We start from the raw sequence: 18,314 nt of genomic DNA, 5'->3' as shown, positions 1-18,314 counted from the left end.
TCAATTTCACCTTGATCACCTAGTCCATGGGCCTTCATAGTTCTCCAATGTCAGGAATCTCTTTTTTTCTTCCTTTTTAAAACTTTACTCCCCCCCCCCCCCCAATCTGTCTGTCTCTTTCTGTGCCAGTACTAGAACTTGAACTCAGTGCCTGGGTGCTGACCCTTAGTTTTTTCATTCAAGGCTGATGCTCTACCACTTGAGCTGTACCTCCAATTTGGGGTTTTGATGATTCGTTAGAGATAAGGACCTCACTAATGTTTCTATTTGTACTGGATTTGAATGTCTATCCTCAGATCTCAGCTTGCTGAGTAGCTAGGCATGACCATTTCTTATGAGAAGGTGTGGTGATGTAACACATTATTGGCTGTTTGCTGTGCACATGGTACAATGTTGTGTGGCACGGCTATGAAGACACGCAAGACATGATCTGTGCTCAGGCATCCCAAGTGTGAACTGCAGCTCAGATGTGTGCAACAGCACTCTTAGCGCACTGGGGAAGGTGCAGTGATAGTGTTCACAGGGGCTCCAAGGAAGTTGGTTACCTGACCAGGCTTTCCATTTTCTGACTTTATGCTTTAAGTGAATTTCCATAATTCCCTTCCATTCCCTTCAAACCATAACATTTTAAATGTTAAAAAAGAGAAAATTAAGGAAGCTAGCATATTTCCTTTGGAGACATGCCCAGAGACCCACCTTCCTTCCTTCCTTCCTTCCTTCCTTCCTTCCTTCCTTCCTTCCTTCCTTCCTTCCTTCCTTCCTTCCTTCCTTCCTTCCTTCCTTCCTTCTTTCCTCTCCTCCCTCTCCTCCCTCTCCTCCCTCTCTCTCCCTCTTTCTTTCTTTCTTTCTCTCTCTCTCCTTCCTTCCTTCCTTCCTTCCTTCCTTCCTTCCTTCCTTCCTTCCTTCCTTCCTTCCTTCCTTCCTTCCTTCCTTCCTTCCTTCCTTCCTTCCTTCCTTCCTTCCTTCCTTCCTTCCTTCCTTCCTTTCATCAGTTGTAGGTTTTGAACTCTGGGCCTGGACATTATCCCTCAGCTCTTTAGCTCAAGGGGAATGCTCTGCCACTTGAGCCACAGTGCCACTTCCGGTTTTCTGGTGGTTTATGGGAGATAAGTTTCACGAACTTTCCTGCCTGACCTGGCTTTGAACCGCAATCCTCAGATCTCAGCCTTCTGAGTATCTAGGATTACAGGTGTGAGCCACCAGCACCCTGCTCCATATACTTGAAGTAACAAAAGTTTCAGAGGAAGATGAGTAGTTGATTTCTAGGGGTTAGAAGAAGTGTGGGAAGTAGCTGGGACTAAAAGAAGGGATAGAGCAGGGATCTGTGTGGTTAAATTGTTTGGCATGTAGCTTGCAGTGATGCTAATGAGAATCTATGCCTTTGGGCCCCTATAAATAGGTTACATATCTGCAGATTCAGACAAATGCTACTTGGAAATACTTGATAAAAATGTCATCTATACTGAACTTGTACAGAGTTTGTGTGTGTGTGTGTGTGTGTGTGTGTGTGTGTGTGTGTGTGTGAGTGTTCCCCAAATAATATAAATATATGCCTAACAATTACACTGTATTGTGCATTATAAATAGTATAGTATAGAGAAAATGAAAGTATATGAAAGATCTCAGCACTGGTTGCTTATGTCTATAATCCTAGCTACTCTGGAGACATAGTGGAAGCGTTGATGTGTGAGGCTGATTAAGGCAAAAAAGTTCTTGAGACCTTATGTTTTCTTCCTTCCTGTCTTTCCTTTTGGCCTAAGACCAGGACTTGAACTTAGTACCTACTGATTTCACTTATTGGCCAGCCCTCTTCCAACTAAGCCACCCTTCCAAGCCCTTGAGATCCTATGTTGAAAAGAACTACAGAGGACTGGAGTTGTAGTTCAAGTGGTAGAACACCAGCCCAGCAAGGATGAGGCCAGAGCTTAACCCCTGGAACCACCCTCTTCCCACCAAAAAAACTGAATGAAAGGAAGTATGTAGGTTATATGCAAATATGACACCATTATATTATCAAGCGGTCCTAAAAGCAGTTCCCTGCAGATACTAAGAAGCTATATATTTTGGAATAAAGTTTTATCTATCTATTTAGTGTACACAGTAATGAGTTCATGTAAAACTGTTGAAATGTAAAGATTGGTGGATTCTGCCACAATTAATTATGCTTCAGTTATGCAAGTTGTTACTAGGAGAACCTGGGGGAAGATCTGTGGGATCTTGTCTGTGTTAATTTACTGATGTACCTGCCTGTGACTCTGTGAAAGTATCAAATGATTTAGACAAATAATTTATACCAAAAAAATTGCCATCAATCACTTTTTTTCCTGGGCTTTTCTTTGACCAGGTGATATGCTAATCATGCCAGATAAAGATGATCCTGAGATTCCAGGGATAACTGATAAGCATGTAATGACCTTGAAGATAGAAACTGAGAGTCAATGGACTGGAGAGTCTTGCCTGGGCTGGCCTCAAACTCTGATCCTCAGATCTCAGCCTCCGGAGTAAATAGGGTGAGTAAATAGGGTTACAGTTGTAAACCACTGGCATCCAGCTAGCTAGCTACCTTGCTTGCTTGCTTCCTTTCTTCCTCTCCCCACACTCTTATCTTTTTTAATTTGTGTGTTCTGGCATGGGGGCTTGAAATCAGAGCTTCACAGTCAAACTTGCTCCCTCCCTTTTCCCCCCACCTGGCACTTGAACATTACCTTTGGTTTTTGCTGCATAAATAAATGGAGATAAGAGCCTCACTAGTCGGCCAGGTGGCTCATGCCTATATAATCCTAGCTACTCAGGAGGCTGAGATCTGAGGATCACGGTTCAAAGCCAGCCTGGGCAGGAAAGTCCGTGAGACTCTTATCTCCAATAAACCACTAGAAAACTGGAAGTGGTGCTGTGGCTCAAGTGGTAGAGTGCTCACCTTGAGCTGAAGAGCTGAAGGACAGCGCCCAAGCCCAGAGTTCAAACCCCATGACCGATGGAAAAAAAACCCAGAATCTCACAGACTTTTCTGCCCTGCCTGGCTTTCCATTGTGTTCTTTAGATCTCAGCCCCCTGAGTAGCTAGGACCATAGGTGTGAGCCACCAGTGGCCCAGTGGCTTTCCCTTTGTTGGCAGTTAGTTGTGGTATATATAGTTCAAATTCATACTTCAAAATGTTTTTCAACTTAGAAAGATAAGGGCTACAGTTACATAAGTCAGTTAGAGTACATTTCTTCCTTTTTTTTGGACAGTTGTGGGGCTTGAACTCTGGACCTGGGCTCTTTCCCTCAGCTTTTCAGCTCAAGGCTAGCACTCTACTACTTGAGCTCTTCTTTCAGTTTTTCTGGTGGCTTATTTGAGATAAGAGTCTCACCAACTTTCCTGCCCAGGCTGGCTCTGAACCACGATCCTCAGATCTCAGCCTCCTGAGTAACTAGAATTACAGGCATGAACCACATGCACCAGGCTAAGAATACAGTTCTTTTTAGACAATGTCACCCCATCCTTTAGCCTTGTTTAGAGTGAGACTAGTGTAGCCTTCAGTCTTAAGAACTAGTTTATCTTTACTGCTGAGCCCTGATTCTTCTGAATTCACTTAGTCCTCAGATGTTCAATGAAGTCTGTTTACTTTGGTTGTTTAGAAACCAGATGTTTCAGCCTAGCTTGAGCTCTGTGAATTCTGTTGTATACTACTTACGCCAGTTCTTCTCCACACTGTGTGGCATTACCAAGTGCTTGAACAGTGTATTATACAGATAAAGACAGAAGGGCACATCTGTAGATTCTTGGAATATTTTACTTGTATAGCTTCATCCTCTGAAGTTTTCTGACTGACTTATATTGCCTGTGATTGTTCTGTTCTCTTAAGGTTCTCCTCTGTGTGTTGGGGTTTAGAACTTTTTGTCCATTGTCTAAAAATAGTTCCTTCTATTTTGTCTGGTTTTCTAGTTTCTGTGTAGGAATGCAAGTATAATATCAGCTTATTTATAGTATTTGAAAGCAAAAATTCTCTCCATAATAGAGTGTTTGATATAAAATAGTTAAATTACCTGATGTAGTAGTTGATCTAGTATAAGATTTTTAAAGGAAAACAGAACTGATTATTTTTGAAACATACTCATCTTTGTAATGTCTATTGATTCCCTTATTAATAATCAGCATAGTCTTCTAGGACAAAGTTGAGCTACAATTTACCAACAGTAAAACTTTTTTTTGCAGTATGACTTTGTGTTGAGAAATAAGTTATGTTTATACTATATAATCACAGTATATTGTGAAATACAGATACAGAATATTTCCTGTAGTTATTTGACTCACTGAGATAGAAGAATATTTTCCTTACTTGAGGGAGTTCCTTCATGCCAGTTTACTATGTGTAGATCAATACTTTTTTTTTCTTTTGCCAGTCCTGAGGCTTGAACTCAGGACTTGAATGCTGCCCCTGACCCTTTTTGTACTCAAGGCTAGTGCTCCACCACTTACTTGAGCCACAGCACTATTTCCTGAAAAGTTTATTGGAGATTAGAATCTCGTGGACTATCCTGCCTGGCTGGCTTTTCAGATCTCAGGCTCTAGAGTAGCTGAGAAGCTAGGATTATAGGCATGAGTCACCAGTCCATCACTGCCTGGCTTTTTTAACCTTAGTTTATTTAGCTCTTGAGCCACATCTTTAGCCCTTTCTTCTGCCTGCCTGCCTGCCTATCTATCTATCTATCTATCTATCTATCTATCTATCTATCTATCTATCCATCTATCCATCTATCTATCTCTATATCTATCTACAAGGAGCAATTTTAATTTTGATCTATGGTTTCAGAAAGGTTAGTTCATAATGGCAAGGAAGACATGGGAAAGCAGATTAATCATATCATGCCAACTAGAAAGCAGAAATAGCTTGTTCGTTTTTAGATCCGATCATAGGCTTTTTCTTGTGCTGCCTTTGGACTACAATTCTGTCTCTACTTTGTGAGCAACTGCAATTACAGGGGTAAACTGCATCTTTGGATTCTCTTTTCAGTCTTTTCACTATATAGCTTGAGCATCCTTCAACTTGATACGAATGTAGCTGAGGCTGGCCTCAGACTACAATACTCATGCCTTATCTGTGGAGTATTGGTTAAAGTATATATGGTTATACTTTAGCTTTTTGAAGTAATACTATATTTCTTAATTTTCATACAGAAAATTAAAACAATGAATTTTCATAATGTGAACTTGTGCAGACTCTTTAATAGATACTGTGCCCCTTCTTCAAGGAAGATGACTATAGTCCTAACTTTATCTTAGATTAATTCTGTCTGCTTTTATACTTTACATGTGTATAGTATATTTTATATCTAGTGTCTTTCACATGTTTTTGTATAATTTGACCATATTGCATTTTGGATGTGGTATTCCATTTTGTCACTGTCATATTTTTTTTACTCCACAGTTGGTAAGCATTGAAATAATTTCCATGTTATAGCTATTACAAATACTGCTGCTCTGAATATTTTTGTTTATATCTTTTTTGCCAGTCCTGGGGCTTGAATTCAGGGCCTAAACATTGACCCTGAGCTTCTTTTGCTCAAGGCTAACACTCTACCACATGAGTCACAGCACCATTTCTGTGTCTGTGGTACTGAGGAATCTAACCCAGGGTTTCATGCATGCTAGGCAAACACTCTACCACTAAGCTACATTCCCAGGGCCTGTATATGTCTTCTACCACTGCACATATGTAGCTATAGTAGATACTGGCCTGCAGTTTTACAAAGTGGTAAACCTACTATGTTTCCACATGTGCTGTGTATTTCTTCTGCTGTTCCACATTCTTCCCAGATCTTGGTATTGTAGGCCACTCTTAAAGAATTGAAATATATAAGTGGCTTATGCTTGTAAACCTAGCTCCTCAGGAAGTTGAGATCTGGGGATTGTGATTCAAAGCCAGCACAGGCAGGAAACTCTATAAGACTCTTCTCTTCCTGCAAACAAAGCAGGAAGTGGAGCTATGGATCAAGTGGTAGAGTACTATCCTTGAGCACATAAAGCTCAGGGACATCACCTAGGCCCTGAGTTTAAGTCCCTGGACTGGCACAAAAATAACCCACAAAATATGCAAATGCAGTTTCCCAGTATTGTAGTAATGACATAGTATGTTGATTTCTAGGGAAAGAGCATTATTAGTGGGAGTTTAGAGGTCTTAGAATTCATTAGGAAGAAGACAATGGATATAATAGCAGAAGGGTATCCTGGATTTAAAATGACCAAGGGTCTGATGAACTGGAATTCTATACTGTCTCAGGTACTGTTACCTTTACTGATTTGATTGCTCTTTTCTGTTTGTTTGTTTTTTTTTAATTTGAATATTTGCTTTTGTTACCTTGGAACTTGGTTAGTGTTTCCTTGTAAAGATTTTCAATGCTTTATAAAATTAAGGCTTTTATTTATGGGTTGGATGTGCAGTGAGAGCTCTAAGGCTTAGACAAAAGGCCAGCTCTTTTCTTTCTCTAGTAGCCTGTCAGTGCAGTGTAAAATCCTGAGCACTATGAAGATTACTTATTATGTTATGAAATCACTTTTGGAAATGAATGTGGCTCCTTGGGTGATGCTGTCTAGCAACAAGTTATGTTTGTTTCTTTTTTTTCCATGCAGCTCCTGATCCTTAGTGAATTTGATTTGCCATACCAAGAATGAAGGACAGCACTCTGTACTGGAGCTTGTCTCAGCTTTGCTTCTCTCCACTCTTAAAACTTACCCTTGAGCTCTTACTATTTGCTGCATCTTTGTTTCCATCTCTTTTTAGGTTCTATAAGAGGCAAAGGAGAAAGAAGAGCTAAGAACCTCCAATGAGGTAGCCATGGAAACAGATAAGAAAACTCATTATGGTCTACTCTTTGATGAACTTCAAGGCCTTCACATCTAGAAGCTCTGGAGATGATTTCCCAAGACAGTGAAAAAAAAGGTAATTCCAATCCCAAACTCCCAGCTGAAGAGAGTCTTCAAACAAGAAACATTGCATGGTTTCTTTTCTCTTTTTATATTTTGAAGATGAAATGTATCTCCGAAGAAGGCGTAGGTCTCTGTAAATGTTATAACAAAAGAAAAATATCCCTTAATGTTTAATTGTTAGAAAAAATATTGAGTAAGTCAAATGTTATTTCTCTAAAATTATAGAAAAAGAACAGAATAATGAAGAGGTCTTAACACCGCCTATCTTTTTCTTTCACCTGTCTCATTTTCTGTTTTTTTCTTCAGTGTCATGGGTTTTAGCTGTCAAAAAGCATGTTAACAGCTACTAATTTGTATATAATTTCCTGTTAGTTCATCTGCTCTAATAATCTAAGCCATTTTCTTTTTTTTGTCAGTTGTGGGACTTGAACTCTGGGCCTGGGCGCTGTCCCTCAGCTCTTCAGCTCAAGGCGAGTGCTCTACCACTTGACCCCCAGCACCATTTCTGGTATTTTTTCTGGTATTTTATTGGAGATAAGAGTTTCATGGCTTTTCCTGCCCAGGCTTCTAAGCCATGCTTAAGCACTGATGATTTTCAGTTATCTCTGGCCTATATTACTTTTAGAAATGTAGAGTCAATTTCTACCTTCCTATAATATCTACCTTATTGTGTTACACTTATTAAAAAATAGCTCTGGCTCTAATCCTAGCTCAGGAGGCTGAGATCTAAGGTTAGCTGAAAGCCAGGTCAAGCAGGTTATCTCTGATAAACCACTCAGAAAGCTGGAAGTGGCGCTGTAGCTCAAGTGGTAGAGCACTAACCTTGATCACAAAGTGCCTCAGGGATAGCACCGAGGCCCTGAGTTCAACACCTAGGACCAACACACACACACACACACACACACACACACTCACTCACACATGTGCATGCATGCACACACAGAGCTGTGTTGGCAGTGAGCTGTTCAGTTTTTTTCTCCCTGTAAGATTTTTTTTATTATTTCCACAATATTTTATTATGTTCATTCAGGTGAAATCTGTCCTTAATTCTCCAGTAGAGAAGAATTAGAGGCTATCATACTTGAATTAGAACTACTCAAAGAAGCATTTTTCTAGCAGAATTTGTGAGGAAGAGGAAGAAGAGAAAAATGGTAATATGACAATTCAGTATCTGAGTGGGAATTTATATGTATTTATTTGTATTTATATATAGTGTTTTGCCTTTGAAATAAATTATTCCAGTTTACTCTGTGTGTGTGTGTGTGTGTGTTTGTGTGTGTGTGTTTGTGTGTGTGTGTTTGTGTGTGTGTGTATGCTGGTCTCAGGTCTTGAACTCAATGTCTGTTTGCTGTCCCTAAGCATCTGTGCTTAAAGTTAGGGCTATATGAGTTGAGCCACACTTCTACTTCCAACATTTTTTGTGATGAGAGGTAAAAGTTTCATGGAGTTTTCTTTCTAGACTGGCTGATCTTCAGATCTCAGCCTCCTGAGTAGCTAGTATGACAGGCGTAAGCCACCAGTGCCCTGTTTTTCACTCCTTTTTGCAGTGAGAATTTTCATGTAGAATCCTTTTTGCAACTTTGTCCCTGTCTAGGTGTTCAGACATGTCAGCCTCTTGCCTATGTCTTTTTTTTTTTTCCTGCCAGACTCCTCTTAGCATCCCCCAGACTGATATTGTTCATATACCCCTGCCACTGTTTACAGTTAAAGAGTGCTCTTGTCAGAGTTTGTCCTCAGTTTGTCTGACATTTCTTTATATCTCTGGATATTTCATCTGTGCCTCGTGACTTGTGGGACCCTTAATCCCATCTTGAATTGAGGCAGGCAAGGTGGTAGTACCTAAAATGTGACTGATAGTCTTCCCCTTCCCCACCCCCCTCAATTTAAAGCCTGAATCTCTTAGGAAATATGAATGTTGATGCTGTTCATTGTTACAGTAACTAGGTAATTTGGCAGTTTATACAAAATGTAATTCCTGGACAAACAAATCTTAAGGGTTTAATTAGAAATCTTAAAATTTAATTAGAAATATTTCTAACACATGTTCTTTGCTAATTGGCTATTTTAAGAAAGTGGAATCCGATGAATTCAGTTTTGTCTTTCCTTTTTTTGGGGGTCTGGTCATAGGACTTGAATTCAGGGATTGGGCATTGCCCTAAGCTTTTTTTGCTCATGGGTAGTGCTTACCACTTGAAGCACTGCACCACTTCTGGCTTTTTCTGAGCAGTTTATTGGAGATAAGAGTCTCACAGACTTTCCTGCCTGGGCTGGCTTCAAACCACAATCCTTAGATCTCAGCCTCCTGAATTGCTAGGTTACAGGTGTGTGCCACCAGTGCCCTAGCCATTTTAACTACTTGCTTTGCCATGGAATGCCATTTTCACTCTGAAGTATAGGTGGTCACAGAGACTAGAATTCTGTTTAGTGAACATTTCTTGAAAGTGAATGAAATAAGCCTTTATGTCAAGAAAAGCAACTATGTATGAGTCATGATAAACATTCAAACTAAGTTTTAATTTTGTAGAACATATTTATTGCTTTGTTGAGCTTTATAGTTTCCCAGCGCAGTTTATAGACTGCTGATGAAATCTGTGTTGATAATCACAGCTGTATTCATTTATTACAGGACAGTTTGTCAACATTTGGAAGATTCATATAACTCAGAATGATTATTTTCCCATCATTTAATGTGTGATGTTAGCAAATCATGCATGGGCAAAAAAAAAGACTAATGGATTTTAATTTAATACTTTCAAGCAGAAAATCATATGGTATACCTTCAGGCTCAATGCTCTGTATCTCATTACAACTAAACTTTAAGAGATGACAACTAGTTTAGTTTTAGTGTAGTATTAAGGAATATGCAAGCATTAACTTTACTGATAATCTGATAATGCTACTAAAATACTTCTTCCCTTTCTAACTAAGTGATTTTGTAAGGTAGATTTTCTTCATATACTTAAAACAATATATCCCAACAGACTGAGTGTAAAAGCAGATAAGGGAATACAAGTCTCTTTCACTAGGCTAAATGATAGAGATTTATTAAAGATGTAAAACAGTGGCATTGTTCCTCTGAAATTTTATCTTTTTGGAAAATATAGTTATTTTTCTATAAATGTATATTAACAAGTAGTGTGTTTTTTTCTTAAGTTTACCAAACTACCATAAGCATTTCAGTTATAATTTTTCTTTTGTTTGGGTTGTGAAACTAGGACTTGAACTCAGTGCTTGATGCATTGCTCATTGGCTGAGTTCTACTTTTAATATATCTGTTTCTCTCTCATGTGTGTGTGTGTGTGTGTGTGTTTGTGTGTGTGTATTCCCTATTTTTAAATTTTATTTATTTATTTTTATTTACTTCTTTATTTTTTGGTTGGTTGTGGAGCTTGAACCTTGGGCTTGGGCACTGTCCCTGAGCTCTTCAGCTCAAGGTTAGCACTCTACCGCTTGAGCCACAGCACCACTCCGGTTTTCTAGTGGTTTATTGGAGATAAGTATCTCACAAAAAAAAAATTTAAAAAAAGTCTCACGGACTTTCCTGCCTAGGCTGGCTTTGAACCATGATCCTCAGATCTCAGCCTCCTGAGTAGCTAGGATTACAGGCGTGAGCCACCGGCACCTCACTAAATTTACTTATTTTTGTGACAGTATCTAGGTATTGATCCTGAGTTGCAGTCTACCACTTGAGTCACGGTGCTGCTTCTGCCTTTTTCTGAGTAGTTTATTGGAGATAAGAGTCTCATCAACTTTCCTGCTCCAGCTTGCTTTTAACAGCAATCCATAGAGCTCAGTCTCCTGAGTGAGTAGCTAGGATTACTGGTGAGAACTACCAGTTCCTAGCTCTACTTACATTTTTAATTAGCTCTTTGGGGACTCTCAAAATTTTAAGAGTATTTAGAGGTACTGAGACTACCATGTTTGAGAGCTGCCAGATTAAATTTTTCCAAATGTCAGTGCTTTATAAGGTGGCTCTGATCTGTTGATCTTTTACTTCTTTGAACTGTCAGTGTGCTTGCCACTGATATCCTCTAAACCTCCTTTGTTTTTCTTTTTTTTTTAATTTCTAATTTACTGTAAAATAACTAGTCTTCAATTTTTCTATGGAGAGAGTGAACATCTATTGCTGAGTGAGGGACTTTCCTTAATCTTTGAGAGTGGATTTTATGCAGACTGGGATGTTTTCTTTTTCATTTAATTGTCTTTAGCATTGTGTTTTAAGAAGTCAAACTGGATAGTTGTATAAAATCACACTAATAAATGACAGTATACCCTATGTAAAAGCTTAATTCCTTATTAGAAAATGTTTTCTGACCAGGTGCTAGTGTCTCAGGCCTGTAAACCTTGCTACTCAGGAAGCTGAGATCCTAGGATCTGGGTTTGAAGCCAGCTCACCAGCGAAGTCTTGTGAGACTCTGATCCCCAATTAACTACCAAAATCCCAAAGTGGGCTGTAGTTCAAGTGATAGAAAGTTAGATTTGAACTGAAGAAGCTCAGGGACAGTACCCAGATCCTGAGTTCATGCCCCTGGACTGGCACAAAAAGAGAAAAAAAGAGTTTTTTGAACATACATTGTTAATGTTGTTCTGAAGTATTGAGAGGGCAGCTAACCATGAGGGGCTTTGGAGTTATCCACGGTGTCAAAATGAAGATCTGTCATTTACTAAAGCCATGTGACTTGAAAAGTTCCTAGATACTGAGCTGTTCTCTCACCTATAATACCTTACAGGTTGTTAAAATAAGTACTAAATGAAATACTGTATTCAGTATGTGGCACAGTAGTCATAACCAAAAGATGGTAATTATTTTCATGATCCAAAGATATAAGTACATAGATAAAGAATCTGCCTTTTAGAAGTCTTACCTTAGGAAACACATAAAGCCATTGTGCCACAGTGTGCCCCTTGTGCCACATGCTTGCTAGGCAAGCACTCTACTGCTAAGCCACATTCCCAGCCCGAATTCCATTTTCTTTATACAATATCTGCCTCACACTCTCCATGCTTTATTCTTTGATGTGATGCAAAGAGCATTGAGTGGAGGGCCAAGGTTTAACTCCTTATCTTTGCTAAGAGATCTTGAGGAAATCCTTGATCTCCTCCAGCCTTCCTTATCTTTATCACTAAAGTGTGATAATGCCCACTTCTCTTATAATCCCATTAAGAACATCCATTGACATAGTATACACAAAAAGATTCTGTAAGCGCTATTATTCCTTGCTCAGATAAATTGTTATGAATATTTCTGCTGCTTTCACTCCTTTTCCTTTTCACCTTTCTTGTGATCCTCAGCAGTTTGCTGGAATATTTTTCATGTGTGACTGACTTTGGTTTTTTTCAGGGGATGAAGATTTTTCTGAAGAGATAACAGAGCTGTTTTCCCAGCTGCACATCTCCTGCAAACCAGACAAACTTGCCAGAGTAAGTTATTACTTCTTGGTGATTTTGATTTATTTATTTGTAACACTTTAGTGGATAAAACTTCTCAGGAACTCATCTTCTGCAGTCCAAATGTATCTCTTCACTATTCAATCTAGTATTGTTTAAAAATGGTCAAATTCAGGGTTGGGAAGGTGGCTCAGTGGTAGAGCGCTTGCCTTGCATGCATGAGGCCCTGGGTTCGATTCCCCAGCACCACATAAGCAAAAAGAAAAAAAAAGCCAGAAGTGGTGCTGTGGGTGGCGCTGTAGCTCAAGTGGTAGAGTGCTTGCCTTGAGCTGAAGAGCTGAGGGACAGCGCCCAGGCCGAGTTCAAGCCCCATGACCAACAAAAAAAAAAAAAAGAAGTGGCGCTGTGGCTCAAGTGGTAGAGTGCTAGCCTTGAGCTGAAGAGCTGAGGGACAGTGCCCAGGCCCAGAGTTCAGGCCCCATGACTGGACCACCCCTCCCCCCAAAATGGTCAAATTCAGGAAAAGTCTCAAAAAGAATATAAATGATATTTGTGTGCTTTTTATGCAAATTCACTATGGTTCACATTTTCCTTCATTTGCTTAATAACTTGTGTTTCCATGTGTGTTCCCTATGTGGATGCACATTTGAGATTAACTTGCATATATCATAGCCCTCTATTCCTACATATTTTAATCTTGATCTCCTCAGGATATAAATTATTATATAGCCACAGTGTAGTTATCAGCTTCAATAAATTAATCACAATGCCATACTTTTGCTTAATCTTTTGTCTTTTTCCAGTTTTGCCAAAGGATTCAATTGTATTCTTTATCACTTTTTTTCTCCAGTACTAATACCAGTACATGATCTTTAATTATATGTAGTTGTGTATACTTGATCTCTTTTAGTCTAGAATAATTTCTCAGCTTTTCCTTACCTTTATAACATTAATATTTTTGAACAACACAAGCACCCCCTTCCCTTTAGTAGTAAAGATGACAAGTATGAGTCAGTGCAGCCTGGCAAATGCAGAGTTCTTGAGTATTAAATAAGTTATCATTTATATAGACCTCTTACAATGTATGAGGCTCATTGTAAATAATACTCAGTGTTGATAGAAACGAGTCTAGTATCCTAAATATACATGTAGATGTTCAGTAAGCAAACATGTCTCTTAACCCTTATTCTAGGTAATTTGCTAGATTTAGGGAAATAATGATGAGAAGGACATAGAAAAATCACAAGAATAAAAGAAATCATGTTTTTAGCTCACTTCTTTATCGGGCAGTTGTTTGTTTGAGGATTTGTTATTGGGGGGTTTAGTTTTTTGAGTTCTAAGTATATTTTAGATATGAGATCCTTGTCCATTGTATGGATAGTGAAGATCTTCTCCCAATCCATGGGCTTTCTATTGATCTTTCTAGCTATGTCCTTTGCCTTGCCGAAGCTCTACGGTTTCATGCAATCTCATTTGTCTAATCTTTCTTTGATTTGTTGTGTTTCTGGGTCTCTATTAAGAAAATTTTGGCCTAGAGTTTTCCTATTCCTTTCTGTAATGTTTTCAGGGTTTCTGCTTTTATTTTGAGGTCTTTGATCCATTGGAGTTGATTATGGTACAGGGTGGCATATACAGATCTAGCTTTAGTTTTCTACAAGTGTTTAACCAATTTTGCCAGCACCATTTACTGACAAGGCTGTCTTTCTTCCATTCTATTTCTTTAGCTCCCTTGTCAAAGATGAGGTGGCTATAGATCTGTGGGTTCATTTCTGGGTCTTCAATCCTATTCCAATGGTCCTCAGCTTTGTTCTTGTGCCAGTACCAAGCTGTTTTTATTACTATGGCTTTGTACTAGAGTTTGAAATTTGGAATTGATATTTCTCCAGCGCTGTTTTTTTCTATTAAGGATTGTTTTTGCTATTTGGGGTTGCTAACTTCTCTAGCCATAAAAGAAATGCAAATCAAGATAATGTTGAGATTCCACCTAACAAAGAAGGAAGCAACAGTGCTTGATAAGAAACGTACTCATTATCTTGCCTATGTAATTGTAACCCCTCTATATGGTATTTTCACAATAAAAAAAAAAGAAATCTAGTAACAACATGCTGGAGGGGATGTAGCCAAAAGGGAACCCTACTGCATTGTTGGTGGGAGTGTAAACTTGCTCAACCACTCTAGAAATCAGTATGGAGTCTTCCTCAAAAGACTCCACATAGAGTTCCCCTATGACCCAGCAATCCTTTTTTTGGACATTTTCCCAAATGATCACAGAGAAGGTCATACCAAAGATATCAGCGCAACCATGTTTATTGCAGCTTTATTCCTCATAGCTAAGATATGGAACCAACCCCAATGTCCCTCAGTAGATGAATGGATCAAGAAAATGTGGTATGTATATGCAATGGAATTCTATGCCTCCATCAGAAAGAATGATACCACCCCAATTTTTAGGAAATGGAAAGATTTGGAAAAAATTGTATTAAGTGAAGTAAGCCAGGCCCAAAGAAACATAGGTCCGATGGTTTCCCTTGTTTGCAAAGACTAGTATATGTCTAGGACAAGCAGAGAAGGTCAAAGGCTATGTACATATGACCATATGTGATGATGTTGAGCAAAATGTACCCCAAGATAGAGACACAAATGTTTTTTTCTTTCTTGCTATTGTTTTTAATGTACTTATAATGTACTATGTGAGTCTTTTGTATGTCCTTCTCCCACAGTATAACCTCTGTTTTCACTGTATGTGATTCTGGTGTTCTGCATCTTGTATATACATTTTTGTAATTTGGGGAAGTGAAGGGGTATAGTGGAATGCTTAAATGTGGATGCAGGTTAACCCAGTGTGATGATGAGATGTATAGGACACTATGTTGAAAATGAACTTTACAATTTTGGGGAAGTGGGGGAGGAAGGAGTTGGCGAGGAAGGGAGGGACGTGATGGGAGTGGAAACACAAAGCAGTAACAATGCTCAATAGGAAATGTACTCATTACCCTATTCATGGAACTGCAACCCCTCTGTACTGTATTATTACAATAAAAACATATATAAAATCATATTAATAAATATTTTTGAGGTCAATAATTGCTATGTAGTTGATAATTTCCCCATGTTGTCCCCATGTGGCAATTCTTGGAAAGCAGTTTTCAAATAATTTTGGGTATTGAGATGTAGGCTATAGCAGAGACATTGGCCTGATTGTCTGTATACTAATGATGTAGGCAAAATTGCACTGGAGCATGTGGTTCTGGGAATGATTTTTTAAAATTTTTGTTTATTTTTTTTACTTTTTTTTCCTCCAGGCTAGCAGGGTTCACACCTTGAACCACAGCTTAATTACCCACTTTCTTTTTTCTTTGTTTCTTTTTGCCAGTCTTGGGGCTCGAACTCTTCTGCCTGGGCACTGTCCCTGAACTTCTTTTGCTCAAGGCTAATGCTCCACCACTTCAGCCACAGTGCCACTTGCAGCTTTTTCTGAGTAGTTTGTTGGAGATAAGAGTTTTTTGGACTTTCTTGCCTTGCTTCAAACTGTGATCCACATATCTCAGCCTCCTGAGTATGAGTAGCTAGGATTACAGGTGTGAACCACTGGCACCTGGCTTATTTTTCCTTAGGTTTTGATGCTGGTCCTAGGGCTTGAACTCAGGGCTCAGAGAGTGTTGCTGAGTTTTTGGTTTAAAGTCAGTAGTCTCTACCATTTGAGCCAAAGCTCACCTTTTGCCATTTTTTTTGTTCTTTGTACTAGTCCTAGGGCTTCAAAGTGGCCTGGCCAGTCTCATGCTTTTTTTCCCCCATAAGTTAGCAGGCACTACAACTTTAGCAAAAGTACAACTTCTGCCTTTTCATTTTTGGTTGGTTTTTGTTTCTTTGTTTTTTTTTTTTAAATGAAAATCCTAGGGCTTGACCTGCCAGTCTTCTTGAGGTGTTAGTTCACCCCTCCCCGCAGTCCCCACTTTAGGATAGAAGCTTTACAACTTAAGCCATAGCTCATCTTCTTCTTCTTCTTCTTTTTTGATGATTAATGAGGTAATGTCCTATGGCCCTAGCTATTCAGGATCTCAGTTTGAAGCCAGCCCAGGCAGAGAAGTCCTTGTAAGACTCCTATGTCCAATTTACTACTCAAAACCTGGAAGTTGTGCTGTGGATCAAGTGATAGAGCCCAAGCCTTGAGTACAAGAGGCTCAGGGACAGCACACAGGTCCTGAGTTCAAGCCCCGCAAATGACAAAAAATACAAAAACGAAAGAATACTATAGGAAGCCGAGATGACTATACAGAGTCTTGAAAGTTGAGAGCCAAGGTTCAAAGCCACCCTAGGCATGAAAATCCATTAGACATTTTTCACCAATCAACCAGCAGTAGTAGGAAGCAATAGAGCTCTACCCTTGAGCAAAACTCCTTAAGTTCAAGCCTAGGACTAGCACAAAGGAAAGAATTCTCATAGACTTTCCTGCCCAGGCTGGATTCTAACCACAATGCTCAGATTTCAGCAACCTCAGCAGGTAGGATTATAGGTGTGAACCATATTTTGAAAATCTTGACTTGCCTCTTTAATATTTTTGTCCTTTTCACTTATTTTATTGTTCCTTTTTTCTTTTCTTTTTTTAAAGTTCAGGTCACCTAGCTTATTATTCAGGCCTGGATATTCTTTCTGAGGTTTTCATTTTGTTTTGTTTTGTTTTGGGAGCTGATTGTAATGCTTGAACTCAAGGCCTGGTCATTGTTGCTAATTTTTTCTCAAGGCTAGCAGGCTTCCTACCTCAAGACACAACTCAAATTGTGGCTCTATATATGTATGTATATGTGTATGCATGTATGTATTTATATATATATATGTATATATGTATGCATGTATGTATTTATTCATTTATTTTAGGTGTGCTGCTCCTATGGCTTGAACTCAGGACTTGGCATTGTTGCCTAGTTGTTGCAGGCCTCATATTTGAGCTACAGTTCAACTTTTGTTTTCTATTTTCTTTTGATTTTTCTTTTGTGCTGGTCCTAGGGCTTAAACACAGGGCCTTCACATTTGCAGAATACAGGGAAGAGCCACTGTGTCTGAGGTTTTTTCTTTTATTTCTCTTTCCATGTCTTGAGCCACAGATTAACTTCTGGCTTTATTTATTTATTTTTTAATTTTTTTTCATTTTTGGTGCTAGGGCTTAAATTCATGACATGACTACTCTTCCAAGGTTTAAAATCACGGCAGGGTTAATGTGAATGAAGCATTTTTTGTTTTTTGTTTTTTCTCAGGGCTAGCAGGTTCTAACAGCTTGAGCCACAATTTCATTGCTGGCTTTGTTTTTGTAATGTTCCTTGTCCTTGAGTTATTTTTTTAGTGCTGGTCCTAAGGCTGAAACACAGAGGGTAGCCACTCTTTCGAGACCTGAAATCAGGGCAGGGTCACTATGCTGGAATCTTTCCTGTCCTGATCAAGGCTTACAGGCTCTAAAACTTGAAAAACAGCTTAACATCTTGCTTTGTAAAAGAATTTTGGTGATTCATAGGAGATAAGAGGCTCATGGGAAGATAGGGACATTGCACAGGCTCTGAAATCAGAAGATGGTGGTTCAAAGCCAGTCTGGGAAGGAAAGTTGATGAGACTCTTATCTCCAATTAACCACCAAGAGCCATGAAGTAGTACAGCTCTAGTCTTGAGCAAAACACCACAAGTTCAAGCCCCCGGACTGGCACACAGAAAACCAAGTCTCATGAACTTTCCTGCCCAGGCTGACTATGAAACACAGTCCTAAGATTTCAGCTTCCTCAGTAGCTAGGATTACAGGCATGAGCCACTACTTAAAAACCTTTCATTGGCTTCTCTCTTCTTTTGCCTTCTTTTCATTTTATTGTTCCTTTTATTGTGTGTGTGTGTGTTTGTGTGTGTACTGTGCCTAGTCCTAGATTGCACATGTTGGTATGAGCACACTCCCAGAATATTTTTTCCTTTTGTTCTACTCAAGGCTAGCAAACGCCAAGGCTTGAGCCACAGCTCAACTTCTGGCTTTTGGACCATTT

At 39.1% G+C, this 18,314-nt stretch overlaps 1 long non-coding RNA gene across 1 annotated transcript in view; it reads left to right on the top strand.

Moving 5' to 3' along the window:
• Positions 1-6,918, top strand: part of LOC122122041 — a 36,983-nt gene extending 30,065 nt beyond the window's left edge. The window contains exons 2-3 of the long non-coding RNA XR_006150088.1: positions 2,345-2,510; positions 6,764-6,918. This is a non-coding gene — a long non-coding RNA (uncharacterized LOC122122041). The remainder of the gene's footprint in view (positions 1-2,344; positions 2,511-6,763) is intronic.
• The last annotated feature ends 11,396 nt before the right edge of the window (positions 6,919-18,314 follow it).

This window comes from Dipodomys spectabilis, unplaced genomic scaffold, assembly GCF_019054845.1.
Source record: "Dipodomys spectabilis isolate Male_0828 unplaced genomic scaffold, ASM1905484v1 ptg000201l, whole genome shotgun sequence".
NCBI classification, from domain to species: domain Eukaryota; kingdom Metazoa; phylum Chordata; class Mammalia; order Rodentia; family Heteromyidae; genus Dipodomys; species Dipodomys spectabilis.
Note: the sequence above shows the minus strand (reverse complement) of the source record. Positions and strands in the feature narration are given on the sequence as shown.